Source organism: Muntiacus reevesi, chromosome X (assembly GCF_963930625.1).
Source record: "Muntiacus reevesi chromosome X, mMunRee1.1, whole genome shotgun sequence".
In the NCBI taxonomy this organism is placed as follows: Eukaryota; Metazoa; Chordata; class Mammalia; order Artiodactyla; family Cervidae; genus Muntiacus; species Muntiacus reevesi.
Genome location: NC_089271.1, coordinates 29,712,611 through 29,727,431, shown reverse-complemented (window position 1 = coordinate 29,727,431; position 14,821 = coordinate 29,712,611). Strand labels below are relative to the sequence as shown.

Genomic DNA, 14,821 nt, shown 5'->3' with positions numbered 1-14,821 from the left:
AAGTCTATGGATGACAGAACGTGAAGTCCCTTTTAATTAATATTGAAATTGGGGTATACAATATCAATTAAGTTTTTTCCCCCACTTGTTGTTAAGAATGGTTTTCTGGTTCTACTGTTACCATTATGACTTCTGTTTTAGTATGCCCATTTGTAAATATAATGTGTTTGTCTTGGTGAAATAGAAAAAAGGAGGCAGTTCTGTTGAGATTCTTGTTTGATGCATTATTAAAGCTCTCAAGCATCCTCTCGGAGAAGGCAATGGCAACCCACTCCAGTACTGTTGCCTGGGAAATCCCATGGACAGAGGAGCCTGATAGGCCTCGAAGAGTCGGGTACGACTGAGTGACTTCACTTTCACTTTTCACTTTCGTGCACTGGAGAAGGAAATGGCAACCCACTCCAGTATTCTTGCCTGGAGAATCCCAGGGATGGGAGCCTGGTGGACTGCCATCTGTGGGGTCGCACAGAGTCGGACATGACTGACGCGACTTAGCAGCAGCAGCAGCAAGCTTCTTCTTGAATGAATATGGTGCTTTACAAATTACAGACATTTTCCTTCTGTGTAAAACTAATTTCTACAACATCTTGTGAGGTATGGTATTAAGCAAAGGATTTGGAAACAGGGGCTAACAGAGGTTAAGAAACTTGTCTGTGGCCCCACAGCTGGTGAGTGGTTTATGTCGTCTGTGACTATTACAGTGTTTCATTTCAGCTATTGTGGCCAGTTAACACTTGCCTATATATGTCACTGATTTCCCAGTTTTGTCACATTATGCTTTCTTTTTTCTGTGCACCATGTAATATAATGATCTCATGACTTGTGTCCTAAAGACTGAGATAATGGGGACATTATTCCTTCATATCCCATCCTCACTGCCTCTCACTTTACCTCGTTTCTAGAATATGGTCGTGCACTGGAATTTGCCAACCCCTCTGCTCTGTTGAAAGTTTGCTTTGTCACTGATCCTTTATCACCCCACATGGATAGTTAACCCCATTCCCTGTTTGCTCATACCTCAATTTTTCTAATTCTAAAAAAGATGTCTCTTTTGTTTCCAATGTACTTGTCATCTTTCTTGTCACTCATGGTTAACCTCAAAAGTCTCTGACCTTACTGGGTATTTTCTGTAAGCTTTCCTTTCTTTTCTAATCACTGTTTATGTGATCCTAGCCTAAATCTTACTTGTTTTGATCCTCTGAATCTTTTTTTTCCATTTATTTTTATTAGTTGGAGGCTAATTACTTTACAATAATGTAGTGGTTTTTGCCATACGTTGACATGAATCAGCCATGGATTTACATGTATTCCCCATCCTGATCCCCCCTCCCACCTCCCTCTCCACCCGATCCCTCTGGGTCTTCCCAGTGCACCAGCCCCAAGCACTTTCTCGTGCATCCAACCTGGGCTGGTGATCTGTTTCACCCTTGATAATATACATGTTTCGATGCTGTTCTCTCTAAACATCCCACCCTCGCCTTCTCCCACAGAGTCCAATCTTCTGAATCTTATGGAAAGCAAAAAGCTTTTATGCCTCAGAAGCTTTTCCTAGCAGTAGTGTCAGTGTTTCTATATGTTTGGTGGTGCTTCTGCTTCTGAATGGTGCTCACATCTTATTTTCAGCATCCTTATAATGAAAGCCTTGAGCAGTTACCTTACATTTTTGTTGTTCTTGCCCAGTCGCCAATTGTGTCTGACTCTTTGCGACCCCATGAACTGTAGCATGCCGGGCCTCCCCGTCCCTCAACATCTCCCGGAGTTTGCCCAAGTTCATGTTCATTGAATCACTGATGCCATCCAACTGTGAACATCAAATGCCCTTGTTTACTTGAAGCTTTTTAATTTACATAGTGTTCAGTTATTACTTGTTTACAGGTTTGAGGATGCATCCTCCTCAAATTTAGTACTACTCCATTTTCTCTTGAGAACTGTTGTCACTGTAATTTTTTTGTCACTATCCAAGGATTCTTTTTTTTAATGTTTAATTAAATTTATTTATTTTTAATTGAAGGACAGTTACTTTACTATGTTGGTTTCTGCCAAGCATCAACACGAATCAGTCGTTCTGCTGCTTCTGCTAAGTCACTTCAACTCTTTGCAACACTAGGGGCTGTAGCCCGCCAGGCTCCTCTGTCCATGGGATTCTCCAGGCAAAATACTGGAGTGAGTTGCCATTTCCTTCTGCAGGGGTTCTTCCCAACCCAGGGATCAAACCAATGTCTCCCATATTGCAGGCAGATTCTTTAGAGTCTGTGCCACCAGGGAAGCCCTCCCTCTAACTATCCAAGGTTTCTTTTCTTGGAAGTTCATTCATTGGTTTTCTTCCCCATCTCATTCACAAAACTGTCATGCTTTAAAATGTTGATAGAACTGTGATTGGTACCAGTATCTTTTGAATGTCCTCCTATTTCAGACCTTTGCACTTTTCCCTCTTCCTTCTCTTTTAATCCTGTATCTTTTCTGTTGTCTGCTTTATTTTTCTTCAGTATACTTGGTTTACTTGACTCCATCTCTCCTTTCTCTGAACTCTTTTTGTTATCAGGGTACAGAGTGTGTATGTTATTTTTAACCAGCTCAAGAGTAAGCTTTAAGATATGGCAGGGGCAGCTTAAAAAAATAAAAAGGGCATGGGCTTCACCAATTTGCCTTATCACTTGTTTATTGCAGGACCTTGCATATAAAAAGATTCAATAAATATTTAAAAGTTTGAATTTAACATAATTGTAAACTATGTTTATAATTTCTGATTAATACAATTATTAATCGTAATATTAGATAATATTAACTGACTTTAAATATAATGGTTTTGTCTCTTTAAGGATTTATCATTTCTGGACTGCCTTAAGAATCCTTTCAATAGTTTTTGTATTTTAAGCTTCTTTTTATGTGATTTCTATACAAAAGAATTAAAATCATCAGCTTTTAAGTATTATTTTGAATACATTGTTTTTTTCCTTCCTTAAAGGACTCTGTAGTGACCTTCAGTTGATCATTTTCTTTTTAAATTTTTATTTGGAACATTTTGAAATGTACAGGAGGAAAAGTTCAGTGAACATCTATGCTGCATTCATCAACATTTCACCATAGTTGTGTCATCGTCCCCTTACCGCTCTTTTTTGCTGAGAATTTATGGCATATCCAAGAAATTATTTCATCCTTAGGTGACATGTATGTAAAAACAGCACATTTTTGTACATGACTGCAATGTGTTGTCATATGCAATGCACTTGATAGTGATTCCTTAATTACATATATAATAGTTCTTAATCCATGTTCAAGTTTTCCTAGTTATCTAAAAAAAATTTCTTTTTGTAGTCAGTCTGTTTGATGCATGAGAAGGTTCAGATGTTGACGGCCTGATCCCTTCACAAAGCCCCAATTTTCACCTAATGCTTTTACGATTCATTATCTGCAATTGCATGGTGGTGGTGGTTGTTGTTTAGTTGCTAACTCATGGCCGACTCTTTGCGACCCCATGGACACAGGAGCTCGGGATTTTCCTGGCAAGAATACTGGAATGTGTTGCCATTTCCTTCTCCAGGGGATCTTCATGATCCGGGGATCAAACCCTAGTTTCCTGCTTGGCAGGTGGATTCTTTACCTCTGAGCCACCACAGAAGGAAGCCCTACAATTGTATGGATTAGTTATTAAATTAAAAATTGCAAAATAGTGTTGTAAATTGGTCACTTCTGCCATTATTAGCTGAAACTTTTGTCTCAAAGAACTTTTTACTCATTCACTTAGACTAGTTGGTTAACCTAAAATATCTCGGTAGTTTTTGAGTTGTTAATATCCTCTGTGGGGAAAGAAGACTGCTTTCTTTTTTAGTTAAGACTTTATATTATTTCACCAAGGCTTATAATAAAGTACTTTTCTTCCTTCCTGAGGAAGTTAAAAGTTATTCTTGAATGGAAGATTAATGATTTTGTGGATTGTTTTATTGGGAGGGCCTCCCAGTCCTAAGTGAGCAGTTGCAATTCTCTTAAGGTGTAGTGGGGTGTGGAGGATGGGGAGACAAAGGGGAAAAATAACCCAAGCATACCCTCTTCACTGTTGGGTCTTGCGCTGAGGGTGTGGCGCTCACTTGAGGTATGGAAATTTTTAAACATTTTTCTACTTTCCCAGAGAATAAATTAGACTCAATATAGAGTCTCTATAGACTCATATAGAGTCATTTAAAGATCTGTGGCCTTTAAACTGTCTTAGCACAGTTTTGTAATCAAACACATCAAAATTTAATAACTAGTATATCACGTGGTGCTGCAAGGACCCCTACTGGCCTGCCAGGGATGAAACAGAAACCTCAGAAAAGCTTTGGCCATTCCTTCAGCTGTTGTGAGCTGTGCCTTAGGCACTAGAGGTGACTGACTGGGAAGGGGATCAGAGTGGCTCAGGCAGTCAGATGAACATTTTGTTACTGATTGAATATAAACATCATTCATTGAAATTTCAGGTAGTAAATGTGTACAAATGGCTGCTTTCCTTTTTCTTGATCTTTTATTTGTATACTGTATCACTTGCTCATGTAGCCTTCCTTAAGTCTTTCATAGTTTGAATCATACCTCTTCAGTCTTTCATTTGTTTAGGACAGTGTCTTCAGCATTTTCTTTATTTTTTTTTTTACCCTGAATTGTTGCTGCATGTCAAACTGGACAAGGTGTTTTAGTTGAAGTTTCACCAGTTCAAACATTGAAGATAAGGAATGTATTTTCTGTGTTTGTGTGTTTTTGTAATCATACTAGAGCAGAAAAGTTTTTGAAAACTAATCTGTATTGCTGTCAACATGTTTGTTTACTCCATCTCCTTGCCCCCATCCCTTTTGTACATAACAAGGATGAAAAAATAAAAGATAGATGTCCAGATAGGTTCATATGTTAAAAATTAGGCCCTAAATCAGGACCCAAAGCAAGTTCTTTGTCCATTTCATTTGCTATTAGAAACTTCATCAGCAGATGAAAGAGTAACTTAGCTGTTGATTTTGAATAAAAAGGACTAATCCTACCCATGAAATTAAAAGACACTTGCTCCTTGGAAGAAAAGCTATGACCAACCTAGACAGCATATTAAAAGGCAGAGGCATTACTTTGCCAACAAAGGTCCATCTAGTCAAAGCTCTGGTTTTTCCAGTAGTCATGCATGGATGTGAGAGTTGGGCTATAAAGAAAGCTGAGCGCCGAAGAATTGATGCTTTTGAACTGTGGTGTTGGAGAAGACTCTTGAGATCTCTTGGACTGCAAGGAGATCCAACCAGTCCATCCTGAAGGCCATCAGTTCTGAATATGCATTGGAAGGACTGATGCTGAGGCTGAAACTCCAGTAGTTTGGCCACCTGATGTTGAAGAACTGACTCATTTGAAAAGACCCTGATGGTGGGAAAGATTGAAGGCGGGAGGAGAAGGGGACCACAGAGGATGAGAAGGTTGGATGGCATCACCGACTCAATGGACATGAGTGAGTAAACTCCGGGAGTTGGTGATGGACAGGGAGGCCTGGCGTGCTGCAGTCCATGGGGTCGCAAAGAGTTGGACACGACTGAGTGACTGAACTGAGCTGAATCCTACCCAGGTCCCAGAACCCCAATGGTTTGAGCTGGTGAGATTTAAAAGACATTTTGGCCCAAGGAGTAACTGGGTGTGTGTGCCTATGCTTATCTTCCAACTTGCTGGTTTTTATTGTAATATTTGTAGTCTCAGATACATGTTCAATAAATGAGTTATATAGATGAAAAGTCTAGTATTATGAAAAAATAAGAGTATAATTTTAAAATGGTATTATAGCCTAATTCCATTAGTACATCTATATCAAGAAAGACTGTATAACAATATGGCAGAAAGCGAAGAGAAACCTAAGAGCCTCTTGATGAAGGTGAAAGAGGAGAGTGAAAAAACTAGCTTAAAACTCAACACTCAAAAAGCAAAGATAATGGTATCCAGTCCCATCACTTCATGGCAAATGAAAGGGGAAAAAGTGGAAGTAGTGACAGATTAAAAAATGTTTGCTTCTTGGAAGAAAAGCTTTGACAAACATAAGACAGTGTATTAAAAAATAGAGACATCACTTTGCCAACAAAGATCTGTATAGTCAAAGCTATGGTTTTTCCAGTAGTCATGTATGGATGTGAGAGTTGGACTGTAAAGAAGGCTGAGCACTGAAGAATTGATTCTTTCGAACTGTGGTGTTGGAGAAGACTCTTGAGAGTCTCTTGGACTGCAAGGAGGTCAAACCAGTGAGTCCTAAAGGACTTCAACTCTGAGTATTCATTGGAAGCACTGATGCAAAGAGCTGACTCATTAGAAAAGGCCCGGATGCTGGGAAAGATTGAAGGCAGGAGAAGGGGACGACCGAGGACGAGATGGTTGGATGGCATCACTGACTCAAAGCACATGAATTTGAGCAAGTTCAGGAAGATGGTGAAGGGAAGCCTGATGTGCTGCAGTCCATGGGGTTGCAGAGTTGGACACGACTGAGTGACTAAACAACAACAGTATAACAGTGTCAGCTTTAATGTCTATGGATAGTTTATTTTTCTTCCTTATAATAATGTTCCTATTCTTTTTAACATCTGTTTTCTAGTATAATCACATATGTGGGTTTATGTTGTGAATTAAACACTGGAGATGTTATGAGACCTGTTTTGTAGTCTTAGCTTTCTAACAAGGTTTTAAATCCCTCTAGCCTTCAGTTGGAGAAGGCAATGGCACCCCACTCCAGTACTCTTGCCTGGAAAATCCCATGGACGGAGGAGCCTGGTGGGCTGCAGTCCATGGGGTCGCGAAGAGTCGGACATGACTGAGCGACGTCACTTTCACTTTTCACTTTCATGCACTGGAGAAGGAAATGGCAACCCACTCCAGTGTTCTTGCCTGGAGAATCCCAGGGACAGAGGAGCCTGGTGGGCTGCCGTCTATGGGGTCGCACAGAGTCAGACACGACTGAAGCGGCGCAGCAGCAGCAGCAGCAACCTTCAGTTATCTTCTTGTGTGAAACAAGAGCATTGTATGGAGGTTGGGTTCAGGATTTCTCAGCCTCGGAGCTCTTGACATACTGGGCTAGATGATCCTTTGTTAACGGGGGTTGTCCTGTTTACTGTAGAATGATGAGCAGTATCCCTGGCCTGTGCCCACCACATCCCAACAGCAACTTTCCCAAGTATGGCAAACAGAAATGTCTCCAGACATTGCCAAATGTGCCTTGTGAGGCAAAACGCATCCCCAGTTGAGAAACACTATGTTAGATGATGTGTAGATTTCTTTCCAGCTTTATAATTCTATGGTTTTTATTTTTAAAAATCCTGCTCTTTGCAACCCAGTTTAAATGTGGTCATCTCCATGAAGCTTTGCTCCCCACCCCCCTTTTTTTTGGTTCTTAATTAATTCTTTTACTGGCAAATTATAGGATTTAACCTCACTCTATTGTCTCTCTCAGTGCATTTCTCTCACTTTGAGGTTATTGGCCACCTTTATCTCCAAGCTGAGTGCTCTGATTTTATTAAATGAATGAAAAATGGATTCAGGAGTATTGAAGGTTAAACATTGTAAAATAAATGTTTAAAATGGCTTTTTTTGATGTTAATCTTTCCAATCAGAAATTACCGCAGTTTCTGATCTTTAATTTCTGGGTTAGTGAGATTGACAACTCACATTTTTTTATGTTTAAGAAAGGCAGGAGTCTCCTAAAGTGTTTGTGGGACCTACACAAAACAAATTGAGGTTGCTTTTGCAAAAAATAAAGTCTCATGAAAATTCATAATAGAATTGTTCCAACTGTCATATCCAGATGTGTTTCAAATGACTCCACTTTGTTAATTAGAAAGGTGCCATCTATTCAGATAATAGAAAAAAATAAAGGTAGTAAATAATTTTCCTACAGAAGCTAGAATATCTCATCATAGTTCATAGTCTAAGTCCATATTTCTCAAAGCAGCCCATAGTAAGAAATACATTTTAATCTTGATCTAGTACACATATACCAGTATTGTGAGTCAATATTTACTGAACTAAGTGTGAAGCCATGTCCAACTCTTTGCGACCCCATGGACTGTAACCTGCCAGACTCCTCTGTCCATGGGATTCTCCAGGTGAGAACTGGATTGAGTTGCCATTTCCTTCTCCAGGGCATCTTCCTGACACAGGGATCAAACCTGGGAAGCCCCAAGTTTGAAGCACTCTGATATTTTCTTTATATTTATTTCCCTAAATACTAATCACCTAGACAATAAACTAGACAGTTTACTGTCACAGCCCACCATTTGTAAAACACTGTTCAAAGTAAACTCTTGAAGTAATAAAATGTCAAGATGATTTGCCTGTTGTATAGGTTACAAGTAGGTTGTCCTGTGTCTTTTTAGATGATGTCTTTTAATAATTGACCTAAGGAAGACCTTGGAACACCTCAACCAAAGCAAATTAGATTTGCACTTATTTGGAACTTTATATATTTATTTATTTAGTGTGCACAAGGCACTGTAGGTCAAAGAACATGTTTGGTTCTCATTCTCAAGGTTACAGTTATAAAACCCAGAGGAAAATAAGTTGATAAACATTATTTCAAGTGCTCAATATGGTAACAAACACACAATAGCTTTTATAGTCATTTAGGAAGGAGAGAAAACTGTTCTGATTAAAGTCAATGGGGATAAGGTTAACATGAATGCGGGGTGGATTTTTGTCATATCAGACATCTGAAAAAGCTATTTCACATGGTAGAAAACAGACTTCATGTAGGTACAAGCACTTCTTGCTCATACTTGAAGTTAAGTTTTCAGGTACTATTTAAGATAAAGTAACTGAGAAGTTAAAAATAAATATATAGTAAAACACTGAAAAAATACATTATAAACAGGAAATGTTATTTTAGCTCTGCTGTGATTATAAAGAGGTTGAGTCAGTAGATTAATTGGAAACTTATATGCATGATGATTCTGATATGTAACACAAGCCAGTATTTGCCCTAAAATGATAAGGTTAATGTTGAATTATTAAGATTTACTAAGAATGAATATAGTTTCTAAATGATGGAGAGAAAGAATGCCCATCTGTCAAAATAAGCCAGTAAGATCACTATTGTATATAAAAATTGTTCTTTGTGAAGCAGAAATGGGTTATACAGTAGCATTGTTTTAAAAGTTATATACTATTTGCCTGTGTAATTGAAAATTTTGTACGTGCTTGATAGGCCTGGGCTTCATCCTTTCTACTCTTGATGGAATGGGGAGCTCAAGGTGGTAAATCACAAGCAGGTGTGTTACACAAGCCTTATGAAGAAACAGGCAGTGGACTTTTTGTCTTTCTGAACTGCTTTATTCTGTGGGATAATGTAGAATTTACTGTAGAAGATATTTGTGACCTAAAGGAAAAGAAGAGTCTGATTATGATGATACTTGGGAAAGAACCACTTGCCCCAAAAGTGTGGTCTAGCACCCTATCTGCTTAAGTCAGTGTATTGAGTTAGGAAGTTAATAAAAGGATAACTTATCTCCTCATTTTGTCAGATTTCCAGTCTACTGAAAAGAATGTGCTTTGAGAGCTGGAGATGTGAATAAGAGTCCTGTGCCACGGCTCATAAACCATTTTGAGGTAATTTAAAAACCAAAGTTTATTTTTTAGAACAGTTTAAATTTTTCAGAAAAATCGAGAAGTTAATAGTTCCTTTACACCCTGCACTCGATTTCCTTTGTTACTAATAACTTACAGTAGCATGGTATACTTGTTACAATTAAGTAACCAATATTAAAACTGTTATTGACTAAATTTATATCTTACGCAGATTTCCTTAGTTTTTAACCTAATGTATTTTTTCTCTTTCAGGATCCCACCAGGGTACCCTATTTCAGTTATCGTCATGTCTTTTTAGGCTCCTCTTGGCTGTGACAGTTTCTCAGGCTTTCCTTGTTTTGATGACTTTGTCAGTTTTGAAGATAATTGATCAGGTATTTTATAGAATGTCCCTCAATTAGGATTTATCTGATGTTTTTCTCATGGTTAGACTGGAGTTATGGGTTTGGGGGAGGAAGACCATAGAAGTAAAGTACCATTCTCATTACGTTATATACAGGGTACATGCTATCATCATGATTTATCACTGTTAATGTTTACTCTAACCTGGCTAAGAATATATTTGTCAAGTTTCTCTGCACTAAAGTTAACTTTTTATTTTTAATAGAAACTCTGTTCCATGCTGTGTTGTTTAGAAATAAGTCACTAAGTGTAGTCCTCTATCTTAGTTCTAAGGAGTGGGAAGTTTGCTCTATCTTCTTGAGGGTGTTCTACATAAATTACTAGGAATTCTACATGGGAGATTTATTTATTTATTTATTCAGTCATTTGTTTATCAGTTCGGGCTTATGGATATTTCTTTTCTATGGAGGGTCATAATCCAATACCACCTTATTTATTTCGTTGCTCAACTTTTTAATGTTTTGGCCATTAGGAACTCTCTTGGTTGGCTCCTGTTTCACTCTGGCATGCCCTCACCTTCATGTGTTTCTTGGTTTTTCTTTGTTTTTTTGTTTTTGGAACATGTCCTTAACTTTCTGGTACTGAAAGACCAGGTTTCTTTTATTAGAGAATGCTATTGGAAATGAAGATCTGGGTGCTAGGTGTGCATGTGGCTACTAGGGTTTTCCTGTTTCTAGGCCCTCTTAGCTGAAATCCTATGTATATGTTACCTGTATATTTATGCCTATCTGTAAGTATTTCTGTGTGTGTGTGTGTGTGTGTGTGTGTGTGTGTGTAGGTAAACATGAGTTCATATTGATGTCTCCTAGTCTAATCCATTATGACATAGGTCATTCTAGCCTCCTCCCCTTGCTTTTCTGCAACCTCCCACTCCAACAGTGAGTAATCTGGCTCCCGTCATTCACCGTCCATTTACTTAGTTGTTTAATCCCATTGTACATGCATAGTTGTGCATCAGTTTTGTTAACCTGGACCCCTGTGGCAACTTGATCAGCTGGAATACAATACTCATGTACAGTTGCTTTTATCTTTAGCTTTACAGACTACTCCGAAGTTATTTAGATTGGCAGCTTTCCCTCATCCCCTGCAGTGATAACTGTTTCCTATGCTAGTAATGCAGTTAGATTTTGTCATGTGGTCTCCATTCCTTCCTGGGACTTCTAAAAGATTTCTAAAAATTTGTGTACCTTAAGGTTGGTTCTTTGTGTTAAAAAGTTCTATGGGTTTTGACAAGTGCATAATGTCAAGTACCTCCCATTACAGTATGATGCAGAATTATTTCACTGTCCTAAAAATCTCTTATATTTCACCTATGAGCTCTCCTATCCTCCCCACAAACCTCTGGCAACTGTTAGTCTTTTTACTGCCTTCTATTGTTTTGCCTTTTCTAGAATGTTCTTGAAATATTTTTAAAGTCACTTTATAAAGGAAATCTTTGATTTCTCTAACCAAGATACCATTTTCTCTCCTACCACCAACTCATTCTTTTTTTTTTTTTTTTTTTTTTTTCACCAACTCATTCTTAATTGAACAAAATATTTTTAATAAGAATCAAGGCTTTCCCATTTCTTTTGTCCATTACCACTATATAAGGTCTTTAAGTTTGTTTATCTTTTAATATCCAACCTCTTTGTTACCAGCCTCAGAATTGGGAGGAAATACCAAGTACCTTTATTTTTATTTCTGTTGGGGAGATTGGTGGGGGAAGGCAGGCAGTGGCATGTATGGTATGTCCTGTATAGGTGGCAGCTGGCAAATAGATACTCATGGGGAGGGGCGTTATGCTTCCATTTAATCTGAATATGCTTCTGTTTCTTTCTGGGGATTTATATTTAACTTGAAAATAACTTTGATGAATCTTTGAATATGAATATTACTTTGGTCTACAGTCTCTTGAGAATATAACAATTTGAGATAGATGCAGTGAATATGTGACTGTCAAAATAGTTTCTAATATGAATGAAAATCCTGTAGGATAGTTTTAGAAATTATTTGGAAGGCTCATTTAGGGGAAATAATAACTATCCTATTCCTATTTCTCACTTGTTTTTTGGTAGCATCCTTACGGGTATATGTATGAAAAATCCTCTTAGCTTTCGACTGAAAAGATTATCTTAAAAGTTCTCTCACAATAAGGCTAACTTTTTTTCAAACCTGGGAAATGCTCACCTCACTAAACTTAACATGCTAGCAGTGATTGTCAGCCAGATACTGTTACCTTTCCTGGGGCCGTTTGAAGGTGCTATTCGGATTTTCCAGGGGGAGACCAGAATGCCAAGCACCTTGTGTCACATGCAGCGGACTTGCATGGTGAATCATTGTGCCTCACGTTACCATGTCAGTAGCATACTGTTGAGACACACTAGGCAGACTAATACTGCCTTTCAGCTTCTCTATTGAACACATTTCAGCTGTCAAGAGACCCAACAAGTATGTCAGTGAATGGAGTAAGGCATGGCCTCTGGGACACGTGAGGGGAGTGTAGGGATTAGGCATGCTAGAAAGTATGTGTCCTTAGCTTCAGCTGGCTGTTGACTACTCCTGGTAAATCTGACTTTTTGGACAAAAGCTGGATACCCAAAGTTTTATGTAAAATTGTCCTAAAGTATGGCTCAACTTTTTTTCTTTTTATCACACCAAGGCCAAACCCAACAGATTGGTGGGCTGGTTTTGGCCCACAGACCATTGGGTTATAACCTGTGACGTAGTTATCTCAGAAAATGAGCTAAAATTTTGGCAGAAGTAAACAGTTAGGGTCATCACAGCCCTGAATATTTGCTGAGCTCAGAAAAGGCTGTGAAGACAAAGCGCTAGGTGTTGAGTTCATCTTCTATAGTGTAGAGAATTGTGGCATCATAGTAGAGCTCTGGGGGAACTTCCTCTCTGGTTGGAAGGAGGAATTCTGTTGAGAGAAATTCTGCACCGCTGGAGGATGCCTTAGGTAAGCATACCATCCCAGCCCTCCAGTTGCTGTAGTGCCCTAAGAAATAAGGAATCCTGCAAAGCTTGCAGGCAACAAAGGCTCAATGCTACAGAATCTCCTGGTTTATGTGGCTTTGGAACTTTGTGACAGTCGTAGGGTTTATGCCTTCAATATTTGTTCCTTCTTGATCTAGGGTTACCGCCTACACAGCTCCACAGTCCACAGCTGTGGCCATCTGTGGTGTAGTGGAGTTGTTTTCAGGGGTGTCCCAGGAGTTTGCCCATGTCCTAGTACAATTCAAATACTACTTGCATCTTCTGGCTGGTTTTAAGGTGTCACATCATGACTCATTTTAATATGATATGAAAAGTAGCAGCCCATTATAATATTGTTAAGTAATAAAGTCTGTATGTGTTTTGCATAGTTGTTAAATACTGTAGTATATATGAGCAGGAATCAATTGTATGTTTTAATCTGAATCATCCAAATCTATAATATGAGATCCTATATGACAGTGTGTAATTTTAGTTGTATTCTATGAGATTAAATACACAAATCCATTGTAGTACTTTACTATAAAAGTTTGGTTTTTTTTTTTTTTTTAAGAAATTGGTTGATCTTATTGGTTGGAATATTTTCTGTTTGTAAACTATCTGTTGGCCTAACCTCCCTCTGAGCAGAAAGGAAATAGCTTTTTAAAAAGTATTTCAGTATTTTATCATCCCCAAAAGTCAAGTTTATTTGAGAATTTTATATATTGTGAAATACGTAATTGATGATTCATGTTAATTACTGCTTATGTGAGTGAATGTTTGTACAGAGCAGACTACTTATCATATTTAAGATTATTCACACAATCCCTTGAAGAGAATGAGCTTTTATCAGTTTAGATTCCTACTCCTTGTGAAAAGTAGGTCTACTATTAATCATCTTTTCAGATGGTAGCCATCTTTGTGGGTTAGCAAGCTGTTGGCCTCGATTGAAAGATGCTTTTTAATGTTTTTTTGAAGGCAAGTATTTGTAATCCTTAAAAAAGAAAATGGCAGCTTTTCCCCTTCAGCTGTTTCTTGTATGTCTGAAAACAGCTTATTTGCAGAAGGATTCTTTCCTGCCCTCTCTGCCTTCCACATCCTACACACCTGTACTCCGCTATTTGGATGATAAATTGGTGAGAGTTTGCTATCTTTTCCCCCCTACCAGCTAGTGAAAGAAGAGTGCTTGACATCACTCAGCTGGGAACATCCTTGATAGCTACCAGTGACATTGTGGAAAGAAAAAACGTTGAAGAAGGCAGGTTTGGGTTTGAGTCACGAATCTGCCATGTACCCATTATCTGAGTTTGATTTTGTATTTGTAAAGTGGAGGTAATTATAACTACTTTTCAGGGCATATCATAGTTGTTCAGTAAATGGTAGCTGATAAATAATGGTGATAAAGGCAGTAGTAACTTTGCTGTCAGTGCATCTGAGGTTCTGAATGGTAATAAAGCTAGCCAGGATCTAGAAACCCCAAAGAGGTCTGAAGTAGTCTGTGGATCCCAGGCTCTTGACATCTGAAATATCCTTGTTTTTATTGACCTTTGTTTTTCTTTCTTATAAAAAGGCAGTTGTTTTGCCCATATATTTTAAGGACTTGAAAGTAGGGTTGAAAAATTAATAAAAACCGTTCTTTGAAGCCCCTTGGAAACCTTGAGTGAAGCCTTTGGGTGCTTCTGAAGCTCTTTATTGATGATGATTAAATAGCCATTAGGTGGTCTGGATGTGGTTAAATCCCTTTTGGTAGGAAAGCCATTATCATTTCTATAAATATCAGCAGATTTGATTACCTAAAGTCATGAAGCGTGAAGCAAAAGTTGCTCATTCGTGTCCAGCTCTTTGCAACCCCATGGATTATACAGTCCATGGAATTCTCCAGACCAGAATGCTAGAGTGGGTAGCCTTT

At 38.3% G+C, this 14,821-nt stretch overlaps 1 protein-coding gene across 5 annotated transcripts in view; it reads left to right on the top strand.

Moving 5' to 3' along the window:
* The window catches only part of TAB3 (TGF-beta activated kinase 1 (MAP3K7) binding protein 3), a 90,712-nt gene that overhangs the window by 22,800 nt on the left and 53,091 nt on the right, over positions 1-14,821 (top strand). For 4 of the 5 annotated variants that reach the window (XM_065915043.1, XM_065915038.1, XM_065915042.1 and 1 more), the window contains exons 2-3: positions 9,492-9,576; positions 9,808-9,929. The exons of the other annotated variant lie outside the window; for it this stretch is intronic. The gene's annotated coding sequence lies outside the window, so the exon portion shown is untranslated. The remainder of the gene's footprint in view (positions 1-9,491; positions 9,577-9,807; positions 9,930-14,821) is intronic. 5 annotated transcript variants of the gene reach the window in all.